The following is a 6,571-nucleotide window of genomic DNA, read 5'->3' on the forward strand; positions in this document are numbered from 1 at the left end:
AGTGGGCTGAATAAACTGTCTGAATGAACTAACTGTCTGTCCGCCAATCTTCAACATGTTTTACACTAAACAATCCTTTTGGGATGAACTGTGTGTAGAGTTTATTACAATAAATTTGCTGTTTTATAAGAGAAGACAATTTTACGACAGGTAGGTGTCAGTTCACGGCTCTCCCCATTTATTTGTACAGTATCCACAAATGGTGACTTTACTGTCGCAACACGCTAGTTGACCATTACACTCTCTCCTATGCAGTGCTGGGTAGATTACTTCTGAACTGTAATCTGGTACTGATTACAAATTACATGACAAAAAATGTAGTTAGTAATATAATCTCTTGGTTTACATTTCAAAGTAATCTAATCTGATTGCTTTTAGATTACTTTTGGATTACTTCTGAACAGGGACAAAAAATGGTTCAAGGAATGAAAACGAAAACCAAAAACGAACAAAATTTTTAGCAGAACATAAACGAAAACCAGAACAAAGTGATTTTAAATTGTTCCGGAGTGAAAACATTATTTTTAAATGCTGGAAACCGGTTATAATGTGTTAATTTTGTTCCGATAATTTTTTAATGAAACTTAAGGCAAAAGGGTTTATCACAGTATATTTTTGGAACTACATCACTTCATTATGCCCAAAAAAATTAAACTTGCTTTGAACCTGAAGGAAACTGCTGCATCACATATTTATTTGCCTAATTGTCCATTGTGGATGTCGTATTCTGTGAATGAAGACCTTTTTAACATCTATGTATAATTACTACATATACATGCACGGCTAGTTCAGATTCAAGGAAAACATTATTAGATGTAAAAAGTACTTTTCTCAGTTGTTTCAAAGTCTTCACTGAATTATTGTCGTGATCAGAGGGAATGACAAGAGGCTCAGGCCCCAAGCGCAGAGTTGAAAAACTGGGAATTTATTAAATAAAAAAACAAACACAAACTACCCCATAGGGGGAAAAAGGTAATCCAGGCTGGGGCAGACGTTATAGGAGAACCCGTACCGCAAGTGGCTTATTTTGAGCTTGTTTTTCCAGACCAGATAGCTTGATTCATTTGTGATATCTGGCAACACTGCAGCTGGTATTTCACCCACCCCTTAGTGCAGAGTACTGTCATTTTAAAAAGAACATTATTAACTGTTCTTTTATTTTGTTCTAACCGGTAATCATTTGGAAAGGAGGCTGCAGAACATTTGAACTGGAATTAAAAAATACAGTTTTTGCTCAGAACGAATTGAAATGAAAAACATTTAGTTTTTAGTCCCTGCTTCTGACCTAATTCTTGTTTTTGTTTTTTTGATGTCACATTCATTAAGTAGAATAAACTTGTACCATTTTGACAATATTGCTTAAATGCATTACAGAAAAATTATTTTATGGATCAAAATATGAGAATTGATATGATTTTTTTTTTTTTGTGTGTGTAAGTTTTTATCTTGCTAGTTGTCTGTTTCTGAGATAAAATAAAAAAGGCACTAAAAATGTTCTTGCTCCGGCAATTTTGCCATTTCAAACACCATCTATGTGTGAAACAGATCAGTCATATTTGTGAATTGTCAAAAAAAAAAAAAAAAAAAAAAAAAAAATAAAAGATAGATAAATAGGTAGGTAGATAGAAAAAATGTATAGAAAAAAAGATAGAAACATTTTTCTAAAAAGTTATCACAAAAGCAAAAGTGCATTCATGTACATTTTTGAAGCTCAGTACAAAAGCAATTTACAAAACTAAAACTAATCTATCTTCAATGTAATTATGGCTAAAGGCTAATATAAGGTCTGTGGTTACTATTTAAATTTTTTTAATGATTTAAAAAGAAGACTAATAGGGATCAATAAATTATGAAACATTTTCTACCTTTGCCTGATTAATATGTAATCATGTAATCCATAAAAATGTATTGTTATATGATTAAGAATATTTAATATGTAATCTAATTACAATATAATCAGATACACGTTGCATTCTCAACGTTGCCCTAGGGGGCGCTATAGCGAGATTATTGTGGACTGTCTACTTGTATGGTAGGGTTTCTCTTTCAAGTCAACTACTGTCATAGCGGAGCAACAGTTATATTGCTGAGCAAGTAAGTTAAAGTAAATTTATTTATAGCAATTTACCAGAATAATAACACATCCAGTTTAATGGCACAGATGTTTGAAGGTAACTCTATCACCCCTTAAAGGTGCTGTAAACAATTTGTTCATGAAAAAGTATGCAAAACAATTTCATACTTATTGAAAGATATTAATTAAATAAGTGTTGTAAGATATCTCACCGGTCTCTGTGACAGCTCTAGACTCTGTTAACAGCAAACAAAAATGTGTCCGCAGGCCACGGTCTGTTATGCTTTCTGCCTGTCAATAATTTTGCGCCTTCATATTGTATTGTAGTTGCAGTGAATTATTGAGCGCTTAATGCCATTTAACGCCACATTGTTCACAACAGTAGCCAGTTGAGGGCACGATTTTGCTGCTGTTGTTTTGAAAACTGCTTCTGCTTGGTGTCGGTCTCAATAAAGCTCATGTGGTATCTTTGGAGTGCTGGGTTTTGGAAAGAGGGAGCATGGCTAATCCAACAGCTCAGTTTCGTGGAAATAAAATGGGTAAAATTGCTTACAGTGCCGTTAAGTACTCACATATCTCACATAAAAATCAGCAAGTGTGTGCTGATTTGTCTTTAGCCAAAATCGGTATATGTTGACCGAATTTGAAAACACTGCCTCCAGAGGCTAAAGCGGTAAGTGTTTCAGAACATATAAACAAGTGTGACCAAAACAGTGAAGAGAAATGCTTATTTTATTTAATTTACCCCCCAACCAAAACCCAAATCTAACCTTAACCATTAGCAGAGACAAAATGCGATGTTAGGGACAAAAATGAAGCCTCCTTATCATGCTCATGATTGTTTATACAAACGTGATTACTTCCTTGTTTGATTGGGGATTGAACTGTGGTCTCCCATGCAACTGATGCGACGCACTACCAGTTGAGCCATGAGGGAAAGAAATTGATGTAGAGCCGTTCCAAATATGTCCGATGGGAGATAGGGCATGTCAGTGAGTCAGCATTCTGTTGCTGATCCTAGGGTAACGGAACTTTCGGAAACAGCATGCCGACTTCCTGTGTGATCATGTTGGTTAATGCCACAGTAACACAAGAACTCACATTAAAGATGTTTAGCCGGACCAAGCGCTCGCATCTGTGAATGCATATTTGGGTACCATTGTTACAGCCTTTACTGTTTGCAAATGTTTAGCTGTAACATCCCTTATCTTGGAATTATGGGTAGATTTATTCAATTATTAATTTGCTGATTTACAATTAAATTACATATACATGCAATTTAGAAGAGGTGTTTATTATTTTACATAAATGTATGACTTAAAGAATTCAAGTAATCATGTCAAGCTGTTTTGACATTTAAAACTATGGTGGTAAAAAGTGCTGTTAATGACACTCTGAATGATAACCCTCAGCATGGCCTCAATCACATTTCCTACATTTGCTCATTTGATCGAAGTCAGGCCACAATGACTCAACATGTGTGTATGACAGTAGCCTACACAAAGCCATCTCTCCTCTGCAGGCTACCACAAACCCCCACTAGGCTGGACAATAGGAAGCCATTTTGATTCCATGCAGTAGTAATTAACAGACTATACTCTTCTGGCATCTCCAGAGCTCACCACAGTTGCCCTGTTACCATCAAGACAGCTAGATCGAAGTCTTTTGCCTTTAAGCTGCAAGGGGGATGTGGATTCATTCATGATGCATTTTTTCATTCTTCTCTCTCCTCTACAAGATTGGTTTAAGCTCAATAATAGAAAAAGAGCAGCTTTTCAGAGGAAGGTTTTAAGTTAAAAAATCAGCAGGGAAAATTCATTCATTGCACGGGCAACTCCACATGCACCGTGGATTGCATTCTTAATAATACTTTGTTGCCTGTGCATGTAGTTTACAGTTACAGACAAAGAATTCTACATGAATATCTGTCTTGGGCAGTTAATCGACAAACTTTATGAATAGATGTACTTAACTAGGAAATAGAAAAACTCATTAGACTTGACAAACTTGCAAAGGGACATTATTATTCTGTCTATAGGGAGAAGATTTTATCTGCATTCCATAATGATTTTAAAGATGGAAAAATGAAAGCTGATACCCACAACCAACAAGACCCTCCTTTAAATCTTCACTACATTTGTTCAGTAACATCTGAAAGAGCAGGGTTGTCAGCTGACATATGGGTCTATTCATACTACTGGCCAACAAACATTTCAACAAGAGGTGGAATTTAAACAGTTGAAGTCTTGTGCACAGACAATAAAATCTGTTTTAAAGAATGAAAACATATGGTGTGCCCTCATTTGTTAAGAGGCAAATTGATTAATGCACAATTATGATAAGCTTAATTCCGACAACATCCCATGCTGCCATTCTTCATTATATTGATATATTCCTTGTAAATGTTAACATTAGTAGGGCATCTAGGCTTTTATGTCAATTATAAGGACTTGACCTTTTAGAATCACTCTTTCACTTATCAATGTTCCTATATGAGTGCTCATGTGTGAAAGATACTTTCAGGTAGGAGATGCAATTTCAGACTTGTAGCAAGCATTGAAAAAGGAACATTCTGTCATCATTCACTCACCCTTATGTTTTCCAAACCGGTAAGACTTTCTTTTGTATTTATTTCCATACAATGAAAGCTGGTAAATGAGGCTGTCATTTTGCCTAACATCTCCTTTGTGTTCCATGGAAGAAACAAAGTAATTTCTTTCTAAAACTATCCCTTTAACACAGCATCTTTGTCAGTACTGCCCTCTACTGGAGATTAATCTAGTGCTTGAGCAAAAAGCCTTGAATTTTTGAGACAGATTTAAATACTTTAAATGTAACTTTCACATTACATTTAAAAATGCATTGCAAAAACAATGTAAGCGCACACACTATTGCACAATATATACTACCTGTTATTTTTCATTTGAAACAGTATGCAATACGCAACAATAAACGTTTCAAACAGTATTACATTGTTGTCACATGACCTCACCACCTTACATGCTCAATTCAGCCAGTGAAATCCAGTTCATCTCATAAATATGGTTATTTTACAAACCTTGTGCATTAGTTTGTGTCGTAATTTTTCCCCATCCAATCAAATAAATATAGCTGCAATCAGCAATTATCTGGGCCAAGCTAAAATAAAGCAAGTTATATGTTTCAGTAAGCACACTGTGAGGACTCAAATTGTCAATAAAAGCATAATGTTCACAACTGGGGTACTTTTGCTATGTTGGCTCACTGTTTTACACACTAGGCAACTCAGCTGACACAGCTCAATGTTGCCAAATTGACAGAAGTTATTGAGAGCCACAGCACTGCATATTTTGTATGTCTTCCTTATTTAAAACACCTGATTATTAAATAATCAGCTCGTTAGTAGATGAAGTCATTAGTGCTGTGGGTCCTCAGAACCAGAATGGAGAACCACTGATTTAAAGCATCTATTTAATTACTTTAAACCTTTAGTCTGTGAGATCAGCCTTTATTGTGCTCAGTATGATGCAAAGGCAAGAGCAACAGAAGTATTTATGATCTTGTTCAAGACTGGATTCAATCCCCCACTTTCATGAATGTTCTGACTACAAGTCAGCAAACTAACACTCGCCACACCAAACCAATTGGTTTCTCAGAAACCGGCATACTAATATGAGTCGGCACACAAAAGTATTGCTAAAAGACTGTTAATTAATAATGAATTACTGAAGACTGAAACTTTATGTATGGTTTAGGCATGGTTTGACAGTCATTTGAACCAAATATAGTGAGAATTGGCTGAAGCATTGCTAAGATAAAGTTTCACTTCTGATGGACACCTTCATGGTCAGCGTGTTACAGGAAAATGCTTTGGAATGTGAAAAAAATAAAAAAATAAAAACGTTTTTCTTTTAACATTTTGCCAGCTGGGTCTCAAGATTATCCTACCAAAATCTGGATGAGATCTGATGAAAGCTGTAGGACGAGTTTGAAACTGCAAATAAAAAGAAAGTCAAAATGACAGACATGCAATATAACAGACTTTGGAAAGGTGAATATAATTGTTTTCAGTATTATGCAAAGAATCGAAAGAGATCAGATTCATGAATTTATTCCAAGGATTTCTAAATTTAAAAGGACTTTTATATGTTTTTTGGGGGGGGGGGGGGGGGTTTAACACAAGGTGGCGCCGTACCAAAACTGCTCAGGTCAGTCCAGGGCACGGTGCTAATAATGGTTACTAAGTTTCATTTGATATGTCCAACTGTTGGTAAGATACAGTGCTTTTTGAAAAAAATTCTAAATGGTGGAAAGGCAATATGATAATCCCATTCCATATGACCGAAGGAATTCAAAAATACAAAGCTCGTGATTTTAGAACAAACGTTTCAAAATGTATGCCTAAAAAAAGCTATTGAAAATATTTCTTGACCTATAGGTGGCGCTGTCTCCAAACCCATTGCCTAGATTTAGCCTCACTTCCTGTCTGGCTTTTTCGCCACTGAATTAGTTGATGCA

This window comes from Myxocyprinus asiaticus, chromosome 2 (genome assembly GCF_019703515.2).
Source record: "Myxocyprinus asiaticus isolate MX2 ecotype Aquarium Trade chromosome 2, UBuf_Myxa_2, whole genome shotgun sequence".
NCBI lineage: Eukaryota > Metazoa > Chordata > Actinopteri > Cypriniformes > Catostomidae > Myxocyprinus > Myxocyprinus asiaticus.